This window comes from Hermetia illucens, chromosome 5 (genome assembly GCF_905115235.1).
Source record: "Hermetia illucens chromosome 5, iHerIll2.2.curated.20191125, whole genome shotgun sequence".
In the NCBI taxonomy this organism is placed as follows: domain Eukaryota; kingdom Metazoa; phylum Arthropoda; class Insecta; order Diptera; family Stratiomyidae; genus Hermetia; species Hermetia illucens.
In genome coordinates this window covers 3,649,867-3,662,507 of record NC_051853.1, presented here as the reverse complement: position 1 = coordinate 3,662,507, position 12,641 = coordinate 3,649,867, and the positions used below count along the sequence as shown (strand labels likewise).

Genomic DNA, 12,641 nt, shown 5'->3' with positions numbered 1-12,641 from the left:
TTAGATTGGGGATTTATTTCTGGCGTAAAAAAATAAAGTCAAAAAAATACTGTGAAAAGCTTTCATTCATTCATTCACTTGGGGCGGAATAGCGAAGACCAAGGATGTTCTGGAAAAGTTTTCCAAGATGGAGACACCTGCAGCAACTCAAGACAGTCTTTTCTAAATAGGCGGCTTAGGGAAAAACTCGTTCCAGTCCTTATAAAAAGATACACACATAAAACTCCAAGTGTGTTGAATAAATTGCCATAGAATGCTGCCTCAGGGGTCGTCAACAACCCTTAACAGGGAGTGGCGTCCCTGAGGTGCCTGAGCAAGTAGTCCTAACCCCCTAGCCGGCATAATATCTGCGTCCTAGGTAGTAGCCTCAAGAAAGTTTCTCGGTGAAAAGCGAACTGCTATTGACCGATGCACACCGGGACACACTAGGAGTCCCCGGAGCCGTCGACAACTCCTTATCGTAACGTAAATGGGGTAATGTGAGCCTAGCTCTGCCAAAGTGGTAGCTGTGGCGTCTACCAGTGGCCAGTCCCTTCGGGACCCTGATCGGGTAGTGGGCATTGAACCGATATTAATCGACCGCGTTGCTCCGAGCGAGGCTGATCCGCCCGTGAGATCCTGGATCAGCTAATCGTAAGTTAGGCCTCAGGGAACTGGGGTAGCGGCTTTGTTTCCGAGAGTACATCCATTCTTGACTATTGCGACCCGCTCCCTTGCACACGTACCGCTGGAAAATAACTTAAATGGAGAACAAAAACAAATCAGACGAGGAGATAGTGGAAGTGGAAAGTGAGCTGGATGCGTTTATTCGCAGCACGAAAATGCGCCACTCGCCCCAGAGTCCAGGGAAGAACGCAACAAGGGCTGAAATGCTCGACAAGACAGCGAAACGCGCAGTTGGAGAGAAGGACTTGCAAAGTGATACGGCATCTGCAACGGAGACACCAACCCACACCATACTACGTTGTGCAATAATTGCGGAAATAGGCACAGTAGAAACTGTCGAAACTAACCAAATGGGTTCGAATATAAGCCGAGTGGGAGGGCTGTCGACTACTCTGGCGCAAGCTTAAGAGGAAAGGTTTATTAAGAAATGCGCGGCAATTGTGAAGCACATGCGATTTGCGGCGTTCCTCCAGAAAAACGTTAGCAAAGGGGTAAAAAACGGGCTAATGGAACTGGAGGAGCTTCTGGACAGGATTTCATATTATAGGCGGACATGGGGAGTAAGAGAAAATCCGCAGGAAGCACACAACCACGCCTCTCGACGAGAACATTACGAGTACCAAACGGATTACAGACAGCCCATTGCAGAGTGAATTGGGAAAAAAACGAAAAGAGGAAGGGACATCTGAAGGAGACTCAGGTACTCTCCAGGGCTCAAAAGAAGAAGGCGAAGAGGAACAAGAGACAACAACAGGTCGCGTCATCAGAAAAATGTCTGTCTTAAATTAAGGCGGACACGAAGGACGGAACACCAAATGAAAAGGTGGATAGACGAAGGAGGACTAGACCACCGGCTCTGCTTATTAAGCCGAGGGAGGGAAGGCAAGACATTTGCGGAAGTCCTTAGTGAAATTCGTTACAAGACCAAATCCGAAGATAGCGGGGCAGAAGTCTCTACCATTCGTAAAACGAAGGGTGGTGGAGTCCATCGAACTTGGTCCGAGGACAACAAATAAAGTTACGTTCTGTGAAGCAATAAAGGGGCTTCTGGGAGAGAAAGCTTTGTTTTCCAGCCTGGAACGCACGTGCTCTCTGGAAATCTGAGACCTTGACTGCCTCACAGAAAAGAGCGAGGTAGAAGAGGTCATCAAACGCGAATGTCCGGAGGTAACCAATGTCCAGATTGGTATCATCTCTGCGAACTCCTGAGGCCAAAAACTAGCTCTGGTGGAAGTTGGGGAGCAATAAGTGACGAGGCTTCTAAATAGCGGGAAAATAAGAATTGGTTGAGTAGTGTGTAGGATTCGAATCCGGGCCGCCCCAATCAAACATTACAGATGTTTAGATTATGGGCACACATCTGCAACCTGTTGGGGACCTGACAGAATGAAAAGGAAAGTTGCGTCCTATGCAGGGACCGTGGCGTGACTGATGAAAACATTGCGCACACTGCGGCTTGGGGCGGTGTCCGGTTTTCAGAGCAGAACTGGAAAGGGCTAGGACGCGGTCAATATGATTCGCATCCTACAAATCATTATGCACCGGAGTGCAACCGCTCACGAGTTGCTAGCGCAGTTCGCTGTGGAGACCACACCTGATTTAGTACTCATCACTTAGCAGTACCGAAACAAGGACCCAGTTTTATGGCACCCTGACATATCAGGTACCGCTGCCATCTGGGGCCGGGACGGCACCCTCCTTAGGATTTTTGCCCAAGGTCGAGGAGACCGCTTTGTCTGGATTCAGTGGTTGGGGATAATGTTTTTCAATGTCATAATGCTTTGGAGGACGCTATCTTGGGCACGGATGGGGGGTTCCGGGGGTGACTTCAATGCTAGGATAATTGAATGGGACATGCCTCACTCAGACTCCAGATGGATACGAATTCTCGAAATGGCGGCGAAAACCGGACTGGTAGTTTTAAATAGTAGTTTTAAAGCATTCCAGATGTAACCTTCGCGTTGGAGTCACTGGAGTTGCTGCTGGACAGGTGGCGAGTTCCGGAAGACTTGTCGGCAAGTGACCATCAATACATTGCCTTTTAAGTTGTGGACACCAACTCTCGGTGTGCGCTCTTTTTGTACGTGGAAAGTGGTAAGGTGAACACCGGGAACTTTGTCGAAACTCTTTGAACAGGTGGGGTTGCGTTGGAGGGTACTCCTGGGGGTGGTGGCGCTGCAGCTGACACTGTTGTAATTTCACTTATGAAGCTGATAACGACGGCCTGCGAAGCCTCCTTGCCAAGGAGAGGATCGAGAAGTGGCAAATTTTCTATGTATTCGCGGAGGGTGGAAATTGTCGAGCTCTGAAAGGAGTGTAATAGACTTTGCCGCTTAACACAACGTCTAAACGACCGAGAAGGGGAATGTATCATAATAATAGAGTACAGATCAGCCAAAAGGAAACCCTGCAGCACAGTAAACAGGAGAAAAACTTGCTGCTGGCAGGATCTGGTCGACGGGGTGAATGGGAACCCGTGGGGACTTGGTTACAAACTGGTAACCCGAAAAATTGGGGCTCTGCGGAGGCCGATCAGATGGACCACATTGTACGGGCACTATTCCCTGCGCATCCCGTACGGGATGATGATGTCAGCGTGGAGAGCGCCGTGGACTGTTCACTTTTCTCTATAAAAGAGCTGAGACAGCCAGTCCTTTCTTTGAAAAGCAAGAAGGCAACAAAACCTGATAGCATTCCAGGAGAGGTATATAAACTGGCATTCCAACATTGGCCAGGCCTACTGCTCGGCGCATTCAACGCATGCCTGAAAAAGGGCATTTTTCATTATCGTTAGAAGGTGGCGATGGTTTCGCTGATCAGCAAAGGGATAGGTGATCCTGAGTTGCGGTCTTCATACGTCCTATTTTGTATGCTTGACACGGCTGGAAAAGCGCTCGAAAAGCTCACCAGAAGTAGACCTGAAGCATTATGTGCTGCTGGAGGCTTATCTCCACGGCAGCTCGGTTTTAGAGCAGAGAAATCCACAGTTGATGCTGCCATGAAAGTCATGGATGCCGTTGGATGAGTGGAGGCACATAGTTGCCGAACTCGACGTGTTTTGCTCTTCGTAATGCGTGACGTCAAGATGGAAAGACATTCTAGGTATATTAGACAATACTCTCTTCGTGCCGAACCGCTCCTTGCTCTATGAAACGCTATAAGGTCAGATGAGAATGGAGGCCACGTCGGGGGTAACGAAGGATACAACCTAGGGCCGGACCTTTGAAATGCTGCCTATCATAGCCTACTTAAATTCGACATGCCAGATGAATCGCGCTTGGTCGGTTAGGCAGATAATGTCGCGGCGTTTTTTGTTAGCCCCAGTGTCGAACAGGCGCAAAGCAGACATTGCATATAGATACGATGGGTAAAGGGATGCATGACTGTCCATGGTTTCAACCTTACACTGGAAAAATTGAAGTAGTCATCCTGACTAAAAAGAGAATTCCGACCTTCAGTCCTATATCGTTCGGTGAGTCGATAATCGAGTCAAAACCAACGGTAAAGTACCTCGGGCTGACTCTTCACTCAAAGATTAGTTTTTTTAGCAAATCAACATCGAGCAAGGCTTCAACCGGAGTTTCGGCGTTAAGTAGACTAATGGCAAATATTGGGGGGTCCTACGTCTAGCAGGCGACGTCTCTTGATGAGTTCAACGTAGTCTGTCCTGCTTTATAGTGCAGAGGTATGGATTGATGCTCTTGGCAAGGAGGAGGAGCTTTGCGGATGGCATCAGTGTACCGCACTGTCTCTGAACCGGCGGTGATGGTAATCGTGAGAGTGATCATCGTTGCCCTTCTTGCTAAGGAGCGTCAAGCCATATCTAAGTGCAAGGGGGGAAGAGCCCAGGGAGGTGGTTGCTTGTGAAGAACGGCAACATGCCCTAGATGAGTGACAACTCTCTTGGCAAAATGAAGCTAGAGGCAGATGCACTGCGCGGCTCATTGCCAACTTAGGTGCGTGGCTGAATCTGACTGACTTTTTCTTTACTCAGCTCTTAAGTGGGCATGGAGATTTTTAGTCTTATCCGCACACGATTGGGAAGGCAGGATCTACGGATTGTGTATTTTGCAATGGAGTTGTGGACGACGTCCATCACACTTTTTTTTTCTTGCGGAAAGGGGGGGGGGTTCGTTAGTAGCTCTATTCAAACACAAAGGATCTCTCTCCAGACAACACTGTTGAGGAGATGCTAGGGAGCACTGAAAGATAGAGCCGTGTTGCCCATTACTTTCGGGTCCTTCTTGTTGCAAAGAAGATATAGCTCGACCGGTGGAGGAGCCGTATGGCATGGGATTACTTGAACCCTTTCTCCTCTCCTTCCCGTTGGTGAAAGGAATTCCCTGATTTGAAACCTCCGCAAGGCGGGAGAGTTCGGGGACTAGCTCGAAGAAATGTGACAAACAGTTCCAGGGTAGCTCTCTGACCATGAGGAGGTGTTTAGTTGGTAGTCGGGCCGTAGTGAGAGTCCCCCCCCCCCCCTCCCAAAAAACAACATGTAGCCTACTAGGAGCTCATTCATTAGCAAATCCTTTGCTGACAGGCTTCCCGGGACATTTATGGAGCATTTGCATCTATTTTGAGCTCATGATGGCTCCGCAGACCAAGTTTGCGACATCACTGAGGCAACAAAGCATAAATCCTTGAGATACAGCAGCGATTTGAATAGCAAAGTATTATCTTCGCGACACTTTCATAATCATTTTTCATACAAATGTTATTCAAATATGTACACGTAGAGTGTCCCCTTCACGACGTCACAAGGACCTACCCAGGCAACATTACAAACGAAAACTAAGTTGTCGCATTTTAATAAACAAATTTCAGAAACACAGTAGAAGCGGAAGCAGCTCTGCTAGTGCTGGTCGTGTCATTGTCGTCAACAAATCTTTACAGCGATAATTTTAAATTATAACTAAAAGGTCCCTTTGACAGTGGCAAACAGATTATGGAACATTGTCCCCATTTGAAAGTTGTTTGGCTTGCCTGGCCGCCATGTTTCTGCAATGTTACCACTGAGCCTGTTCGCTCCTTCTTATCTCCTCCGTGACTTCTTCTCCCATCGCGCGGTATACACTAAAGAAATCATAGCGAAAGCAACGCCTGTCTAGAAAAGAGTGACGAGGGGGTGCAGGACGTCCCCCATATAGGGTTGAGTGTAGCGCGTCCCAGCGAAGTTTTTCAAGGATTACGTCTCAGTCAAGGAGGAAACATTAAAAGGTCCAAGAGTGTGAATTTTCGAGAGCATAGCAAGCAGCATCCTGGCAAAAGTTTTCCTTTCCCTAGAAAAGTTAAATGAGAGCGCTCTCGCCAAAGGACCGACGAGGAAAAACCTTCTTTTACTGAAAGAGGAGTTTTCACGGAGAAATTATAATGGCACAGTACGTAATTTGCAATTCTTTGTGGCTACTGTATAGTGTAATTATGTGAAGTAGTCCAAGCTTGGCTCTGTGCATGTTTGTAGGTGTGCGCTTGTAGGGATGAGGGCTGAGGGTTGAGGACATTATTCGGCCCAAGTATGATCGTAATGTGTCAAATGATAATTTAAAATTTTGTTTACACTTGTTCACGTTTGGTAGGGGTCCTAGTACCACATCAGTGATACCGTGTCTCCCAGCATGAGAACGAGCAGGGTAGCTCTGGTAATGGGGTGCCAAAGTCACTGCGGTAGCTTTACGTACAACTTATCACCGGCTTTTAATGAATTCCAATAAAAACAAGTTGTCGTACTGCATCTAGGACCAAACGGTATAGTATGGCGAACACAGAAGGCACTGCTGGGATTCTATTGAGATGAATCCCTCTAGGATGTTGTTCGCGGGGTTATTTTCTGGCAAACGATAGTAGTTCAGCTTCTCCTTGTTTCTTCTGGCAGGCTCGCTTTCGTTTGTTTCTACTTAATGTAAACTTTTCATCCTCCCACTTGTAAGCGGTTCTTGAAACTTGAGGTTTTTTTTGTCTCCACCGGGAAAAGAAAATGAGGTAGAACTTCCGGAGGACAATGGTTCAGAAGGGCCACAAAGCGTGAAAAATATTTCTCCAAAAAGTTTTTCTCAGTAGGGAAATACGCGTGAAAATTATTGCGTGAAAAAGGAGAGCTCCAATAATTGGGAAACGGCATTATTATGAAATTAAATGAACCGGGAAAAAATGAGTGTAAATTGTAATTAAGGGAGCCAAGTGAATTACGCCCTTTATTAATTTTTCTATTTGATCGTGGGGTTGTAATTAGTCTAATTCAGATTTTATTTGGTAGCTGGGCATTTCGGGTGTTTTTGATGATAATTTTTTTTTTCGAGGGATAATGAACTTTAGTAATTTAACTTTGCAAATTATGGAAGATTTTTATTGGACACTGAACAGATTTAATGAATTTTGGAACATCAAAGTCAGATTAGTGGAGGAGTAAATTCGATTTGCAATGGTCGTTTTAACTCAAAACAAGTGATACTCTTTGAAAGCCTACCATTTATGCAAATTTATCAGTGATTACTGTTGCATTCCGAGCATTTGGGGTAGTCAGTGAGGCCTCACTATCATACATATTGATCTGGAAGTAGGTAGGTATTAGTGGCCGCTCGGAGGAGCCCAATTAGCGCTTTGGTGCGCCGTTTTGATGCCACAAACTCCTAAGACCGTCACTGTTGTTATAGGAACAGGGAAGCAGAGTCCAGCTGGCTCGGATCTTCAGAGCCAGCCCGTAGCATTCACGAAGGAAAGCAGCTCTCCCACCCTGCAGCTAAAAATCTCACTGAGGTCCCCAAAGAATGGTTTACCCAGTGTCCGCAGCCTGACTCGAGCCAGAGCTGGACAATCGCAGAGAAAGTGCATGAGGGGTTCCCTTCCTTCTCCGCAGCTTCGGCAATGCGAGTTGTAGGGTAAGCCGAGCCTAGCGGCATTGTCTCCTATGGGCCAGTGCCCCGTGCAGACCGCCGTAATCTTGAATGCATTTGCACGCGTCTGGCATAGGAGCTTTCGTGATCGGGCTATGTTATAAGCGGGCCAAATTCTCCTTAATTTGGCACAGCTTGTAAGCCTTCGCCATCTCAGGCCCGCGGCTGTTAGGTAGTGCGAGTAGACTCGACTGTATTCCCCGAGGGACTGCCAAGAGCAGAGCCTTGCCTGGCCAATCCGTCAGCCCGCTCATTCCCGTCTATGTTCCTATGCCCGGGAACCCACAGGAGAGTGATCTTGAGCGTGCCGCCCAGATGGTTGAGCGCGTCTCTGCACTGCCCCACTAACCGGGAAGCTGTCGTCGTTGAGTACAAGGCTTTGATGGCCGCTTGGCTGTCGGTCAGAATGGCTATGTTACGCTTGTTGCTCGAATCACGCTCCAGCTCCACTGGTGAAACCTGGGAGACCGTGGCCGTAGGAATTCGCTGCCAAGCATCCGGACTCACGTAGTCTGACGGCACTGCACGCTGCAACATATTTGATGTGGAGGTCTAGGGGCAGGAGATGCAGGAGTACATTGAGAGCATCTGCCGGGCAGGACTGCAGAGCCCCCGTAGTACCTGCACACGCGGATCTTTGAATCCTATTAAGCTTCGTTCTATTGTATTTCTTCTTCAAAGCCTGCCACCATACAATAGAGCCGTACGTCAGGATCGGACGCACTACAGCGGTGTACATCCAGAGAGCCATCCTCGGCCGGAGACCCCATTTCTTTGCAAAGGTTCCCTTACAGGCATAGAAGGCTATACAGGCCTTCTTAACCCTCAGTTCTATGTTCAACCTCCAATTTAGCTTAGGATCCAGGATTACACCCAGATACTTTACATTAGAGGAAAGAACCAATCTTTGTTCATTCAGCCGTGGTAGATGGAATTCAGGTATCCTTGTCTTGGTGGTGAATAGCATCAGTTGCGTTTTGGTTGGGTTTATGCTGAGTCCGCATCTTGCGGCCCACAGGCTGGAAGTAATCAACGCAAATTGCCAGGTTGTCGATATGTGCTGGGGATGATACACCAGGGGCACCCATGGGGACAGTGTTTCTTTCGAAAGCCACAATAATAGAAACGGAAGACCTCATGGACCTCCTAATTCGTAATTATGGAGAGTCTTTAGAAGCAAGGTGGAGGGCAAGGGTAGACTTTTCATGATCGGGGTAGGTGACCGATCCTTGGAGGCAATCAAAGGAAGGAATTGCCATATCAGGTATAGATTTGGCAACATACCTGTGCACCTGCACAGGGAAAAGCGAAGAAAAGACCCTTGGGAAGAGACATCGGGTGGAAAACTTACCGAGGTCCCTGAAGGAATCTTGGTGCCATAGAAGCGGAGAGGGAACCAGGGAAGTAGACCTGCTGCCCAGTGAAGATCAGAAGTTGGCCGACGTGGACCTAAATCTTCTTGGGCTTAGGGTGGACAGCGATGTGCATGAAAGCGGAGGGTGATACTCCGACAGTGGGGAAGAGCTCTAAACAATAACGGAGCGAATGACCAGCACAAAGATAGCACGGATAAAAGTCCACCAGGCGATAATTTTAAGGGCAAGTTCCAAGGAGAACATTACTGGGTAAGGACATCTGGGTGTCCTAGGGGCAGATTCGCGGTCTGCAAGGAGGAAGCATGCAGGTAATTTGAGACTCCTCTTGTGAAAAAACCAAGCGCTTGCGTCATTCTTAAACGTAATTCAAAATATACATGTCTTTCAGAATTCTTTGACAGCGACCTTGTGGCTATGCAAGCCCTACTGGAATTCAGGGAGAGAACTCGAGAGGCAGTCGTGACATCAAGTGAGTTCCCAGGAGACGGCATCCGAATTGCACCGGAGCAAGTCGTTAGAAAGGAGTGGATTTCAAAAATGTCCGTGATATGTGTACTACGAGAGGCGATACGAGAAATATTATCGGAGTTGGCAGAGCAGTGCAACAGGCAATCATATAGTTTGAAAAGGGGCACATATCAAGGAAGATGCGACGTTGTTGCAGGGAAGGGAGATTGAGGACGCGGAGCCATGAAGTATAATCTATTGGGAGAAAGTTTTTTTTTGGAAAAGAGGGTCCAGGTGAATTTGCGTTGTTTAGCTTCAAGGGTGCAATAGTCTCCGTTGCGGAAGGGGACCAGACCATACAGTAATATTTAAGAATGTTGAATGTTGTCAGAACAAGGGAGTTGAAAAGTGTTAAGGAGGGCTGGATTGAGGTAAAGTCGGAGTAGAAACGTGAGATAAAACCAGACATTTTGGAAGCGCGATTGATGATGTTAACGAACTGGGGATTTTTGTCATCCGAGGTCCTAAACGGGGTCAGTAGTGAAAGTGGTTGCCCACCAAGAGAGTAGGGAAAAGATGTTGGGCGGGGTTTAAGTGAGTAGCATATCCAGTTGCATTTGCTGACGTTTAGTGTCAGCTTGTTAACTAAACACCAACGGACCAGCGTATCAAAGTTGGACTGCAATAAAGAACAGTCCAATGGAGGCAAAACAAAAGGAAATAATTTATGGTTGTTAGCGCAAAGCAGTCACGGGCAGGTGAAGATGGAGAGAGGGGGGTCATTGATGGTAAACAGGAGTAGTAGAGAGTCAGGTATGGATCCTTGAGGAACATCACAGAAAAGAGGGAAGGAAGAGGATGTGTACCCATTAAAAGAAATTGGACGGTATGACAAGTAGGAGGAAATCCAAGAGATGATTGTGGAGCGGAATTTGAATAGAGAGAGTGTCAAAGGCTATGGCGAAATCGATGTTTTTCGGGTTAGTTTGCTCTTCAATGACTTAAGCAAGTTCTTAGTTCCAAATAAGAACCTTCGGACACCGTCTTGTTTTGGTGGGGAGTAGTAGTTTACAACTACACTAAGGGTGTCCGCTATTATTAGTTTGCCGGCGGAATCAGCTATTAAGTTGATTACCGCGGGCAAGGTAAGAGTAGGTTGGGTCGTGTGCAGGCTCAGGGAGCAAATATCTCTAAAGAGATGCTTCAGATGCCTCGATTTCGACCATTTTGCGCCGGCATGCACTAGCCAGCATGATAGGTCGAGGAGTTGCAGGAAGTGTGGGGAAGAGGGCCACCTCATCAAAGATTGCACCGGAGATCCACGGTGTATGTTATGTAGTGGGAAAGAGGGCGTGGACGGCCGGCATATTGCGGGAAGCAGCAGATGTCCGGTATATAGGAGGGAGCTGAACCGCACAGGCAAATGAGATTGATACAAATCAATCTCAAGCACTGTGAGGCAGCTCAGGACCTGCTCTCGCAAACCATTCGAGAGTCGAATGTCGATGTCGGGGTTATTTGCGAGCCGTACAGAAACTACGGCGGTGCGACTTGGGCGGTGGATGCGTCTGGCAACGTCGCAATCTGGGCGTGCGGAAGACAGGCCATTCAGGAAGTCATGACCCCCCCCCCCGGCAGCCGGTTTTATAAGGACGAAGGTCAACGGTGTCCATATTTACAGCTGCTACGCTCCTCCTAGTGCAACCTTATGCAACAATATGAGGAGATGTTAGACAGTCTTGTGTTGGACGCTAGAGACCGCAGCCCTAAAATCATTGCGGGCGATTTCAACGCGTGGGCCCTGGAGTGGGGAAGCCGATCGACGAACACCAGAGGTCAAATTCTGTTGGAGTCATTTGTGGAGCTGGACATCGTGCTGGCCAACGTTGGATGCGTACCCACCTTTCGAGGAAAAGGGTCGGGTTCGATCGTTGACCTGACATTTGTTAGCACTTCACTGGTGAGGGAGATGGCTTGGCAAGTGAGTGAGCACTACACCCACAGTGACCACCAGGGCGTCTTCCTCCGCATTGGGAACCGGGGAAGCAGTCAACGATGCTCTGGAGGTGGAAAGGCTAAGGCGGTTGGCTGGTATACCGGAGCTTTCGACGAGGAGACATTCCTGGCCGCATTGGAGGGAGCCCATGATCCGGATGGAACAGTGGTGGAAAGGGTCACACAGTTGTCTCAGCGTGTAACCGAAGCATGCGACGCTACGGTGCCATGACGACGTTTGCACCACGGCAAGAGGCCAAACTACTGGTGGAACACGGAGATCGCTGCCTTGAGATCCTCTTGTCTCCGAGCGAGGAGACTTTCCCACAGGACAAGAGGAAGGCCGGAGCACCAGGAGCGTGAGGAGGAATACAGGGATCTGCGAAGCAACCTTAAGAAGGCCATTCGGAGAAGCAAGCGGGAATGCTACCAGAAGCTCTGCATGGAGGCTAATACGAATCCGTGGGGTACAGCCTACCAAGTTGTAATGAAGAAGATCCGCCGACGAAAATCACCTCAGGTGACATGCCCACGGCTCTTGTTGCAAATAATTACAACTCTTTTCCCGCAGCGGGAGCAGGACGAAAGAGAACCCCAACTGGCAGCTCAGCAGGACGTTTTCTCGTTCCCTGATGTTACCGAAGAGGAACTTTGGGAAATCTGCAGACGTATTGAGGACAGCAAGGCCCCGGGATTGAACGTAATTCCGAACAGGGCTCTGAAGGTGGCGGTCAAGGCCAGACCAAGGTGGTTCGCAAGCACATTCGAATCGTGCATGGCGGAAGGAGTGTTTCCCGCCCAGTGGAAGAGGCAGAAACTGGTCTTGCTATCGAAGCCTCGAAAACCACCCGGCGTGCCCTCTTCATATCGCCCTATTTGTCTCTTAGACACCATGGGGAAGATGTTGGAGAGGGTGATATACCACAGGCTGCTCCCGTTCATCGAGCTTGCGGGTGGTCTTTCAGAGCGGCAATATGGGTTTCGGCGAGCCCGTTCTACGGTCGATGCAGTAGCAAAGGTCGTGGAATTGGCTCGAAATGCAATGGCCATGGGCAAGTGCTGTGCTCTGGTGACGCTGGACGTCAAAAATGCTTTTAACTCAGCCAACTGGGGCTGGATTAAGGGCACTTTGGCCAAACTGGGTGTTCCTAGCTACTTGGCTCGGCTCATCGAGAGTTACTTTTCGAATAGACTTCTCTGGTATGAGACGGACGACGGGCCGAAGGAGTACATTGTGACAGCAGGTGTGCCTCAAGGTTCTGTA

General features: G+C 48.5%; 1 protein-coding gene across 10 annotated transcripts in view; it reads right to left on the bottom strand.

Annotated features, from left to right (window-relative positions):
- The window catches only part of LOC119656644 (zinc metalloproteinase-disintegrin-like jararhagin), a 973,582-nt gene that overhangs the window by 218,349 nt on the left and 742,592 nt on the right, over window positions 1-12,641 (bottom strand). The window lies entirely within an intron of this gene.